The sequence below is a fragment of the Protopterus annectens genome, chromosome 16.part0 (genome assembly GCF_019279795.1).
Source record: "Protopterus annectens isolate FY-2018-M chromosome 16.part0, PAN1.0, whole genome shotgun sequence".
In the NCBI taxonomy this organism is placed as follows: domain Eukaryota; kingdom Metazoa; phylum Chordata; order Ceratodontiformes; family Protopteridae; genus Protopterus; species Protopterus annectens.
Window position 1 is genome coordinate 696,851,765 of NC_056750.1, and position 12,458 is coordinate 696,864,222.

At 41.6% G+C, this 12,458-nt stretch overlaps 1 protein-coding gene across 1 annotated transcript in view; it reads right to left on the bottom strand.

Moving 5' to 3' along the window:
* Positions 1-12,458, bottom strand: part of CARMIL3 (capping protein regulator and myosin 1 linker 3) — a 3,552,770-nt gene that overhangs the window by 604,616 nt on the left and 2,935,696 nt on the right. The window lies entirely within an intron of this gene.

The window sequence follows — 12,458 nt, forward strand, 5'->3', positions numbered from 1 at the left end:
AATGAGTTGGTTACATCACCTTACCACATCAATATATTACTGGAGCAAAAGTATGCTACGGTGGCAGAATATTTTTTATTTTATTTGTTTTATTTTACATTTGTTAACCGAGATAATCCGACTGGATACATGTCCATTTTCAGCGGAGACCCGGGGAGAAAAGCTCCAACATTAAAACATTACACTGAAATTAAGCATGAACATTAAACAATTGTAGGTTCATAGGTAGGTACTAGGCTATCGGCCCTACACGCCTAGTCAAAAAGGTACCCTGGCTTTCGCCACCCAAGAAAATAATTTTCCTGTGCCCCTGTCAAGCAGAGTCACAGAGGTGATCCCCGGGGTGAATTCCCTATTTCCCATCCAATCATCAAGATTTTTCTTGAAGAGTGCTAATGAGGAGCTTTGTTTGATATAGATAGGTAGTTTATTCCAGAGTATAGGAAGTTTCTGGGACAGGAATTTATCCCCCCCAGCATGTTCATTTTTTGTGGTGACAAGGTTTAGGCCCCTAGAGTGTGTAGCTCGGAGGGATTGGGATTTCTTTAAGTGGAGCTTGTCCAACAGCTCTGGGTTTGACATAGCTTTGTATGTTAGGCAGAGATTGCGTCTGAGTAGGCGATATGCGATGGAGTGAAGCTGGAGTTTTCTGAGATGGTCTGCATAGGGCATTTGTTTGAGGACAGTAATCCTCTTTGTGAGGTATTAGTGGGGCCTTTCCAGTTGTTGTAGATGTTTTGTGAGGTACAAACCAAAAGGGGTGTTGTACTCTATAATGGGTCTAATGAGTGACAAGTAGAGGGGAACAATGACATCCTTTTTCCTGGATGAGAAACCTTTTGTGATGAGGTGTGCCACGTAGAAAGATTTCCTGACTACTGTGGCGATGTGATTATCAAAGGAGAAACTACTGTCTACCTGTGTCCCAAAGGTCTCTTATCACACTTTTGGTGTTAAGTAGACTACCAACTATGTGGTAGCTCATGGGTACAGAGTTTTTACCAAAGGGGATGCCAGTGTACATTTTGACATTGAGATGGAGGCCATGGCTTTGACACCAGGCATCTGTCTCAGTGAGGCCCTTTTGTAGGATGTCCACATCATTAGGAGTTTCAATTATGGCTCCTAGTTTGCAGTCTTCTGCAGACTTTGTTAGCCAAAGACCTTCTGTGTTAGCCTATACTTCAGAAAAGTAGATACCAAAGAGGAGAGCACCCAGGACTGAACCCTGTGGTACTCCACTTGTCACTGTTCTGAAGTCCGATTTGGAGTCTGCTACATTCACAGTGTGGGTTCTGTCAGTGAGCCAGTTGGCAACCCATCGTGTGACATAGGGATTTATACCTAGTTTACTGAGTTTATCTGTAATTCCAGAATGGGGGATGGTGACAAAAGCCTTGGCGAAATCTAGATAGGCAATGTGAACCACCTTCCCCTCACCTGTGGCTTTGGTGACTGCTTCAAAGAAGTCAATCAGATTTAGGAGACATAATCTGCCTTTTACAAACCCAAACTAGGTAGGGTTCAAAGTTTGAAGGTTACCAATTTCTTTGTTTATAAGTTCCATAATGATACATTCCATGGCTTTGCAGACCAGGCTTGTTAGGCTAATGGGGTGGTAGTTCCTGGGGTCCATGGTGGCTCCCCTTTATGGAGTGGGATAACCATTGCTATGCACCATTCAGTGGGCAGAAAGCCTGAGGTGAGGCTATGATTGCACATGGTGCTAAGGTGGGGTGCCAGTTCATTCTGTAGTTCGTGTAGAACGTAGCCTGGGATGTTGTCAGGTCCCATGGATGCTGTGTTCTTGGCTTTGCAGAGTGTGTTTTTTACCTGTGCAGACGTGATTACAGGAACTTTGCATTCTTCCTGTATAGAGATGGGCCATTTAGGGAGTGAGAAGGGGGTAAAGATTGCACTGACCCTATCGGCCAGGATGTTGGCAATATCAGTTGGTTCTGTATATTTAGTGCCATTGTGCTGTAACTCACAGCATATCTGAGTGTAGCCATTGAGATTCTTGACATTTATTTATTTATTTTATTTTACATTTGTTAACCGGGCTAGTCTAACTGGATATATTTCCATTTTCAGTAGAGGCCTCCACATAGAGAAAAATGACAATTTCATAATATAACACATTTAAATATTAATGGAGAAGGAGGTGGAAATAAGCAAATATTCAGGAAGACATCACAGGCATTACTATTGACATGACAATACTATGATTCACCATTCTCACTCACGAAATAACAATTAAACTTATTTCACATTGTTTTATAGGAAGATTATATAAGGGAGAGTAGAAGAGAAAGAGGAAAAATATACAGAAAAATAGAGAGAGTAGAGTCGTAAAAGACAAAAATACTTTCAGACAAAGAAAGGCATCTAAAGATGGAGAGGAAAACTAAAAGAGCTAGATCTTATAGAGTGAAGATAATAAGGCTAGTAGAAGAAAAGAAGGAAGAAGGAGAGGAAGGTGGAGAACAACAGGGACATAACCATTGATTTTTAAGGTAAGTTTTGAGTTTTGTTTGAACAGAATAGGATTTGGAATAGAAGTAAGTTCAGTAGGAAGTTGATTCCAGTGTTTACCAAGGCGTTAGAGAAAGGAGTCACCAGCAAGGTTGTTTGATTTAGTTAAAGTTACAAGAAGTTTGGTGGAGGAACGAAGTGAGTTCAGGTTAGAGTAAGGGGTTAGAAGTTTGGAAAGTGCAGGAGTGTTATTAGGTAGATAGAGAGCTCTTTGGACAAAGGAAAGTTGGGAGAGAAGTAGCATATTTTCTAATTCTAGCCATTGAAGTTGCTGAAGGTTCAGGCAGTGGTGAGTTCTAAATTGATTGCCAGTTACAAATCAAGCAATACTGTTATAAGTGTTTGCCAATTTTGAGAGATTGTTTTTCTTCAGATTAGTGTAAATTGGTGAGGCATAGAGTAGAGTTGAAATAAGGTGGGAGTAGGCAAGAGTAGCTTTGGCTGCGGGGTTAGGAATGTTCTAATTCTGTAGAGGGAGCCCAGTTTTCTGTTTTTTAATGGTATTATTGATGTGATAATCATAGGTAAGGTTGTTGTCGATCATGACTCCTAACAGTTTGGTAGTGGAGTCAGCTGATATGAGGGTGCCATTAATAGATGAGATGGAGAAATCTAAAGTGGGGACTTAGCAGTAGGTTTAAAGAGGAGGAGTTTTGTTTATTTAAGAGTAGGCAGCGTTTTAGGAACCATGCTTCTACTGTGTGGAATACATTTTGTGTAATAGTTTGAAGTTCTGGAATGTTTTTAGCAGAGCAAATAAGAGTGGAGTCATCAGCATATTGTATGCATGTAGCTTGTGGAATAGCTGCTTGAAGGTCATTTATAAGAGAAATAGGAAGGAGAGAGGAGAGTTTGTTTTCCCAGAGTACTGCCTGTTTCCTGTTAGTGAGATAGGAGGTAAACCAAAGGATAGCATTTGGTTCTAAAGCAAGAGATTCTAGGATTTTTATGAGAAGTCGGTGGTTGACCATGTCAAAGGCTTTGGACAGGTCAATAAAGAGTGCAGAGGAAAGAATGTTATTATTACGGTTGGCGTTTATAAAGTCAGTAAAGGAAAGAAGAGCAGTGGTGGTACTGTGGAATGGCCTTGACAGGGAGTTAGAATGTTATTTTTAGTTAAGTAGTTCATAAGTTGGTAGTGAACACATTTTTCCATGATTTTTGCTAGGGGAGATAAGAGTGCTATAGGCCTGTAATTAGAGTATTCTTTGGAGTTACCTCCTTTGTGTAGGGGTATAATGTGTGAGATCTTCCAGATGTCAGGTATGGAACCTTCATTAATAGTTCTATTGATAAGGATGGATATGGGATAGGCAATAACCTTAGCTGCTTTTTGGAGGTATTCAGATGGAAGTTGATCAGCTGATGGGGTACAAGGTTTAAGTTTTTGGATGCATTTTTGGACGAAGGTGGTAGAGATAGGTTGTAAAGTGAAAGTAGGTTTAATAGAATCTGCTTGAGCTGGGATGCTAGAATTGTCAAAGGAAAGCTGAGAGGCCAGAGAATTGATAGTATTAGTGAAGAAGGAATTGAAAGCATTGGCAGTTTCATGGGAAGAATTTTTTCGGATCAGAGGGAGAGGGGTGGTAGTTTGTCTGAAGAAGTCTATTCAAGGTTGTCCAGAATCTTTGGGGATTGTTATGATTAACTTGTTGGAGGTTACTATAGTAGTTTTTGTCTGAGATAATAGCTTTTTAATACTATTTCTTAAGTGTCTGAAGGTCTGTTGATCAGAGGAGATTTACTAGTTCTCCATTTTATCCAGGATTTGTTTCTAAGTAACATTTTTGCCTTGTTTCCTTAGATAACCAGGTTTAGTTTGCGGATTTAGTTTTGACTCTGATAGTTCTTTTTGGTGCATGATTATCTAGGATGGATAGGAATGTGGTGTTAAAATATTGAACTGCTTCTTCTAGAGGAAGAATTTGTAGAGGTATCCAGTTACAGGCATTTAGTTCATTGTTAAATAGTATGGGGTTAAACTTTTTAGTACGGATGGAAGGGACATTTGTAGCAATATTCTTCTTTCTTATGATATAGGTTAAGTAGTGGTCGCTAATGTCATCTGGCAAAGTGCCGGTTTGGTATTGTAGCTGTGGTTTATTAACAAGAATCCAATCTAGTATACTTTCTTTATTGTTAGGTTTATTAATTCTAGTGGAGGAATTTATAGTCTGTGTAAAGCCATGGAGATTGATATGAGAGACTGGGTTTTCTTGTGGGAGGCTGGATGATGCCCAGCTAAGGAGATTTTCTATATTTGTGGAGTTATTTCCAGGAGGTAGATAAATAATATATATGGCTTTATTTGGGTTCAGCTGTAACTTAGATATAAGGAGTTCAGTTTTGGTGTTATCTGGGGGTGCATAAGGAGCTAAGGATAGATTAAGATCAGTCTTAAATATGAGTGCAACTCCCCCTCCTTTCTTGATATTTGCGGTCTTGTCTTATAATGTTATAGCCTGGTGGGATGATTTCTGTATTTTTGGTGAGGGTTTTAACCAGGTTTCAGTTAAACATAGGATGTCGAAAGAGTAATAATCAAGAAGCGAGTGGAGATGGGTGATTTTGTTGTTAACACTTCTGATATTAAGGTGTCCTATGAGTAAGGAGTGAGCATTTAAGGTTGGTAAATGCAGGGAAGAATTTGAGATAATAGGTGTATCTTCAGAGGCAATAGTAGAGGGTCCTGGGTTAGGATGTATAATCTTCCAGGGTAGAGGGTTGTAGTTTAAGTGTGGCTTACAGGTAAACATCATTAAATATTTTAGTTTTTTTAGCATGAGATTATTAGATTTAATATGGGATAGTCTGTGATATTTGGCTAAGAGGTAGGAAGAGGTAGAGGTAATGTTTGAGTGTGTGAACTTTGGGAAGTTAAATTAGAGGCAGTTTGTTTGGAAGAGGTATTGAATTATAATTTAATTCATAGGAGGTTAGAAAAAATGAACATGGGAAATAATTTGGCAGGTTTCTGTTTTATTCTAGGGCCAAGGAAGATGTTTTGTTGGTTTTAAAAGACATGGTGAGTAGTGGAGAAAAGGAAGTGTTAGAGTGAAGGTAGGGTTAAGATTAGAGTATAAGTTAGAAGGAGTTAATGGGAAGAGCAACAGTATTAGCTTAGAAATAGGAGGAAGGGGAGGTAATAAGCAAGTGGAATGATAGTACTTAATGGGAGGGGTGCAATTTAAGGTCGGTGTTATGGATAGGTGGGATTATTAAGGGGAGTGGTAAGTGAGGTATAAGGCTGAGGTGCGTGGGGTGGGTGGGATAAGGGGTAGGAGGGGGCGGCGGGGGCAGAAACAAACAGTTTCAGGAGGAGGCAATCAGAGAAGAGCAGATCATACAGGTGAGTTAGTCAAGGGATAAGTGAAGGTTAGAAGGCAAAAGTTGGGAGTGAGTAAATGTAAGTGGTAGCAGGGAAAGTAGATAAAGGTGGAAGGGTATAGAGGGACTACCAGAGGGTAGGATAAAGAGGCTTTTCTGGGGAGGAATTACTTCCAGAGGGAAAACTATAAGAGCACCTAGAGGGAACAGCAGGTACTGGAACTGTGGTTGCTTGAAGGGCTTACTTCAAAGAGTAGGAGGCAAGGATGCTGGGGATACTAATGGAGACCTTGTGGAGATTGGGTGGACAAAGTAATGTGAGGCTGCTGGCTGACCTGGGTTTTACAGTTCAAGGCTAAGAACAGTTATTTACAAGTTACAGGAATTGTAGGACATACTTTCTTCAACTTTCAGGGAGAGAGTTCCAAAAAAGAGGTTGCGCCGGTCCTTTTAGTGGTATAGGAGACAGTGGTTTTTGATCAGTTAAATGATCTCAGACTTAGTAGTGGTCAGGAGGTAATATGGCTGGGAAAGAGAGCGGAGAAGGAGAAGATTTAAAATACAGAGCAAAACAAAACCTTACAAACACTCTATCAAAGAGTACAGTAATAATATATATTAAGCCAGTCACAGGTCTTAGAGGAGAAAAACAATATGCAGGCAATAGCATGCAAAAGCTAACTAGTTATCAAATCCCACTCCCACCTTCTAGTGCAGCAACATCATGTCTCAATGTACTAACTAATAAGTTCAGAGAAGTATTTCAAGGTAAACAGAGCAGGACAATAGCAGATATCACAAAATAAAAACACTGGGAACAACAGGTTAGCACACAGTAACAATAAACTGAGCGAATATTCAGTGCTAAAGTAAGCATTTAAGTCAGTGCAGACCAATTTATAAAAAAGTACACCTTATGCTAAAATATGCAATATCTGTTTACTGCAGAGCAGTGGAGGTGCAAAAGGGGTTGCTTTAAAGTTATTGGATAAAGACACGGAGCATGAGAGGGTGGCGTTCATGCTAAGGTAGTGCTCAGGAGCTTAGTAAGGCTACTACTACGTTAGTGTCTGTGAAACCTGGAGGACGGAGCGGAATACATTAAGCATAAGTGGAGTAGCTGAGAAAACACGCTACAAGCTTTCCATGCTTCCAATAGATGTGGGCTACTTATATCCTTTAATTGGATGCTAGTCGCCAAGGATTAATTCCTACTGCATGGCGTTATAGAGTGGGAAGGCACAAAAAACCGGCCCACTGAAAAGAAAAGGATAACCCAAATTCCTAACAGGCAATGCGGTTTTGATTCCTTACCGCTGTTCCCAAGTGAAAAAAAAAACAATTCCGCATCAAGTAATGCGGTGTTTGTACACAAATGAAGTAAGGTAGCAGGCTTGCAGACCTATCTCTGATTAGGGAGATATAGCAGGTCTGTCGCAATTCAGCATTAGTATTGGCGGTAAACAGCGACAATAGGAGCTCGTAACCAGATTAAACAGTGAGTAGGGCAGCAACAATAGCAGTAATGCTTAGGATAAATGAAATTAAAATTTGTAACAGCATCAGTAGGAATAATGCTTAGGTACAATAATATTAAAAGTTGTACCAGTGCAACATACAAGAGCGATATATCGCAGCAGTTAAACAGCTTATATTTAGAAACAGCGTTTGGAAGCAGCGAAACAGTAGCACACAACCGGAGTATACAGTAAGCAAGGCAAAATCAGTAGCAGTATTTCTTAGGTAAAATAAAATTAAAAAGTAGTACCCAGTAGCTGCTGCGAATATGTCGCAGCAGTTACACAGCATATGTTTAGAAACAAACTGAAATTACACGCTACTTACATCACGTTAGAACGCCGAAGGCAGGGGCACACAGCAGCCTGAGGAGTCAAAGGATGAGTCAGCGTGAACATGGGCAGGTGTATATATAGTTTTAAGACAGGAAGTGGAGTTGTAGGGAAGAAGGAGGAGGTGTAGGGGGCAGGCAGGAAAACCGGAAGATAGGTAAAGTACCAGCCCTGAGAGTGCAGAAAAGAGGAATAGGGCAAGGGGGAGGGGGGAACAGGGCAGAAACAAACAGTTTCAGGAGGAGGCAATCAGAGAAGAGCAGATCATACAGGTGAGTTAGTCAAGGGATAAGTGAAGGTTAGAAGGCAAAAGTTGGGAGTGAGTAAATGTAAGTGGTAGCAGGGAAAGTAGATAAAGGTGGAAGGGTATAGAGGGACTACCAGAGGGTAGGATAAAGAGGCTTTTCTGGGGAGGAATTACTTCCAGAAGGGAAAACTATAAGAGAAGGGCGCCACCTAGAGGCAACAGCAGGTACTGGAACTGTGGTTGCTTGAAGGGCTTACTTCAAAGAGTAGGAGGCAAGGATGCTGGGGATACTAATGGAGACCTTTGGTCGATTGGGTGGACAAAGTAATGTGAGGCTGCTGGCTGACCTGGCTTCGGTTCTCCAGTTCAAGGCTAAGAACAGTTATCTACAAGTTGCAGGAATTGTAGGACATACTTGGTTCAACTTTCCAGGAGAGAGTGCCCAAAAGAGGCGTCGGTCCTTTTAGTGGTATAGGAGACAGTGGTTTTTGATCAGTTAAATGATCTCAGACTTAGTAGTGGTCAGGAGGTAATATAGTTTCTTCAACTTTCCAGGAGAGAGTTCCCAAAAGAGGGTCGGTCCTTTTAGTGGTATAGGAGACAGTGGTTTTTGATCAGTTAAATGATCTCAGACTTAGTAGTGGTCAGGAGGTAATATAGTTTCTTCAACTTTCCAGGAGAGAGTTCCCAAAAGAGGGTTGGCGTCGGTCCTTTTAGTGGTATAGGAGACAGTGGTTTTTGATAAGTTAAATGATCTCAGACTTAGTAGTGGTCAGGAGGTAATATAGTTTCTTCAACTTTCCAGGAGAGAGTTCCCAAAAGAGGGTTGGCGTCGGTCCTTTTAGTGGTATAGGAGACAGTGGTTTTTGATCAGTTAAATGATCTCAGACTTAGTAGTGGTCAGGAGGTAATATAGATCACGGTTAGCGATGGAAAGGGGGGGGCACACAGCCTGAGAGAGAAAAGGATGATGAGTCAGCGCGAACATGGGCAGGTGTATATATAGTTTTAAGACAGGAAGTAAGTAAATAGCTATACATAGCTATACAATGCTTTGTGGATTCTTTAGAATCCGTGGCGATTTTGTTTTTATAATTAGCTTTGGAGGATTTTATGAGGGATCTCAGCTTCTTACTCAGGCTGACCAGGGAGTTCCTCCAATCATGGGATTTTACTATTTTTTGCAACAGTTTCTTTCTTCTATTGTAGAGTTTGTTTATGGCAGGGGACCACCAGATTGGCTTCCTTTTCTTGGAGGATAGCATCTGGGATCTGTTAGGGATAGCACGATCCATGCACTCGTGTAAGTGGTTATAAAGTGCATTTCTGTAGGATTCAGCAGTCGTACCTCTATTGTCCGTCTTCATGGGTGTTGTAAAGTCTGCCACTTCTGTCTTAAGAAGCGTGAAGTTGGCTTTGGAGAAATTTTTTACGGTGGTTTCCCTAATGGGGGGTGGGGGCGGGATGTGGATGTCTAGGGTGATTAGCTTGTGGTAGGATCTGACCAACAAGGAATTGACCTCTGATGTGGAACACCGGTCGCCCATGTTGGTAATGACCAGATCTAGGATATTGCTGCCCCTGGTGGGGGTATGGATAAGCTGATCCAAGGAGTAGGAATTTATGAATTCCAGAAAACATTAGGCAAAACAGTTGGTACATGACTAGTTTTTTCAGTTAATGGTGGGGTAGTTGAAATCACCCATTATTAGGATGTTGGGTTGTACCCTAATATTTTCCAGTGTATCAAGAAATGAGGAGTGGGAATCCTGGGGCATGGTGGGGGATCTGTAGCAAGTTACAATTTGGATTGCGGTCTTGCCCAGAGTTAGTTGCACTTGGATAATCTCGGATGCATTATGCTGAGCAACTAGCCTGGAGATGTGGATATCCTTAATGAATATGGACACGCCTTCACCTTTAGTGTTTCGGTCCAGGTTAGGTGGCCGAAAGATGAGGTATGAATTATAGCCTGGTAATACAGGGGTGCTCTCTGGATCCTTGAACCAGGTCTCTGTCACTGCACAGATATCGATGTTCTCCATTTTAAGGAGTGCCTAGAGTGAATGCATTTTGAGGTTTAGATTTCTAGCACTGAGTACCATTACCCTCAGATTTTGCTTGCTTGTACCTGTTACGGTGATGAATTTGTCATTTGAACCTTGCCTAAAAAAGGCACTATAGGTGTGGCAAGAGCCTTAGCCAGTATCTGGAATCCCAGGTGCGACAGGTGCAGGCCATCTCTGGCAAAGCATCATGGTCTGTCGACCATGTTATCCCAGGCAGACAGATACTGGATCCCCTTTGAATGACACCAGAAACTTAGCCAATTGTTGAAGTCAATCATTTTTGTCCTTGCATTGTGGTATCATTCTGATCCGCGGTGGTGCAGCAGTAGTGTTGTTGCCTCACAGCAAGAGGTTCTCCCCTTCGATTCTCGGCTGGAGTGCGGGAGTGCCTTCTGTGTGGAGTCTGCATGTCCTCCCCGCAGTTGGGTGGGTGTTCGAAAGACATGCATAAATGGGCATGCCTTGGTTGAACGTCGAGCTGACACCTCGGTGTTCGTGAAAATCTACTGCCAATCATTAGTGAATCAGAGTTCCGGGAAAAGCTGAAAGACAGACAACAACAAACAACAACATTGTGGTATCATTCTGGGTGATGGCAGGATGCTACTCAGGGCTAGGGTCATACCTGCCTGGGCTACAAAATCGGAGAGCTCCTCCATGTCTCTTTTCATGTAGTCCAGGGAGGTACGTCTCAGATCATTCTCACCAACATGGACAATGACAGAGTCATGTTTGTACTTGTGGAGTGACCTGAGTGTGTGCGTTATGTGGCGGATCCTGGCACCCAACAGGCAGCAGACAGTAACTTTCTCCTTATTTAGCCTGGTGAGTGGAACATTAGTGTGCCTGACTATAGAGTCACCAATGACTAGAGTGATGGGTATGTTGTTTTGCCTTATAGGCTGTGATTGAGTGGCACACTGAGTTTGTGGGCTATGTGTCATTTGGGTTGTGTTGGGGGGGTGGAGGTTGCTTGTGTTTCTGCTTTGGAGGTCTGTTGCTTGAGCAGATTTTTATTGAGAGCCAACGCAAATGTAGGTGTGTATTTTGTGTTGCTATGTGTGTGTTTTGGTGGTGTAGGTTTTCAGGGACTATGTGATGAGTGTGGTGTGGTGCAAGTGTTTACCTTCTCTTGACTGTCTAGTCCAGTCTTGGGTGAAGAGAGCTTTGCTTCCAGTTTGGCTATATAAGTGCATCTCTCACAGGTTTTAGTGCTGGTTGGTAGGAGGAGAGGGTTGTCTGTGTACATGAGGCAATTGCTGCATTGCCCCAAGATGCCCAGATTCATCAGGTAGACAGGAGAAAACTCCGGGAGCTGACCCTTAGACATGCCTGGATAGGTGCTTATTTATTAAGTACTAAAAACTGTTTTCCTCTAGACAAGTGAGGAAAGTTGAGTGCTGTAGTAATTTGTAGCTTATTTAGTGCTTACAACGAGTTCTGAACAAGTGCTGAGCTCAAAGAAACAGATTTGAGTGCTAAAACTAAAAAAAACTGGCTAGTTCTAAGGGAAAATTTGAACAGCAGACTTTATGGCGCCGGGAATAGTTTAACCTTAGCTAAGCAGCAATGCATAAAGTGTATTTTCTTTATATAACAGTAGCAAATGAGCAAACTGATTTAAACAAATTAACCAGTTAACCAATAAAAAGCTAAAAACTGAGCTCCATTCCAGCAGTCTTCTATCAGACAATTTCTAACTGCACACTCCTGCCACTAGGGTGCAGGGGGAACCTTCTCCAAAAAAGATGGTCTGGATTAGTGCTCAAGTTATACAAACAAACCTAGATTCAGTAGGTCTGAATTTAGTGTATGCTACGGCAAACAAGGCGTACCAATTTCAGAAAGAAACAGTTCAGATAAGCAGGCACAATAAGCCTTTAACCAGAAACTCCCAGCTCAAAAGGGCAGAGTGTACGCTCTCCTCCCACAAGAGTGCAGGCCACACCTTCTTAATGTAAAATAACTGGCCCGAAGCCCAAGTGCTTAAACCAGAACTAATACACTTTTAGAATAACAGACAGTAAGCCTTCAATCAGCAACTCCTGACTTAGAACGATGTAAGCTAACGTAAAAAGATGAAGGCGCAATCCAGTATCGATAAAGGCTTTCCTCCGTAACCTGGAACCAAAATAATACCTTGTAATGGCCAGTGTTCCAAAAATCCAAACTGACAATATTTCAAAGTTTATTGTAGTAATACTATTAGTATTACTACAATAAACTTTGAAATATTGTCAGTTTGGATTTTTGGAACACTGGCCATTACAAGGGAATTATTTTGGTTCCAGGTTACGGTGGAAAGCATTTATCGATACTGGATTGTGCCTTCATCTTTTTACGTGTGGTTGTGTGTCATTTAAGGATGTAAGATGTTCTTCATCTCACATTGCTGCAGTCCTTACTTATGGGTAGTCCGCTGCCCTCGGT